The sequence below is a fragment of the Eurypyga helias genome, unplaced genomic scaffold (genome assembly GCF_000690775.1).
Source record: "Eurypyga helias isolate BGI_N326 unplaced genomic scaffold, ASM69077v1 scaffold33382, whole genome shotgun sequence".
Classification (NCBI taxonomy): Eukaryota; Metazoa; Chordata; class Aves; order Eurypygiformes; family Eurypygidae; genus Eurypyga; species Eurypyga helias.
The window spans coordinates 374-606 of record NW_010238394.1 but is presented as its reverse complement, the minus strand read 5'-3'; the positions used below and the strand labels follow the sequence as shown (position 1 = coordinate 606).

General features: G+C 57.5%; 1 protein-coding gene across 1 annotated transcript in view; it reads left to right on the top strand.

Moving 5' to 3' along the window:
• The window catches only part of SPDEF (SAM pointed domain containing ETS transcription factor), a gene marked incomplete at both ends in the record, with an annotated part of 1139 nt that overhangs the window by 597 nt on the left and 309 nt on the right, over positions 1 to 233 (top strand). The window lies entirely within an intron of this gene.

Below are 233 nucleotides of genomic sequence, written 5' to 3'. Positions count from 1 at the left end.
TTGGAGTGGCTGCTGCAGCAACATCCACGTGGAAGAGCCCATGGGCTGTCTGCGAGCTGCAGTGAAGGGGAGAGGGCGGTGGGACCCTCGCAGGACCCAGCTGCTTTCCCTGCTCCAAGATGGGGAGGAGAAAGTGATGCTTTGAGACCCAGATCCTGGGCTGAGACCCTGGAGACATGGCATGGAGCCATGATTTCCCAGATCATATATTCATGGAATGGTTTGGGTGGGCA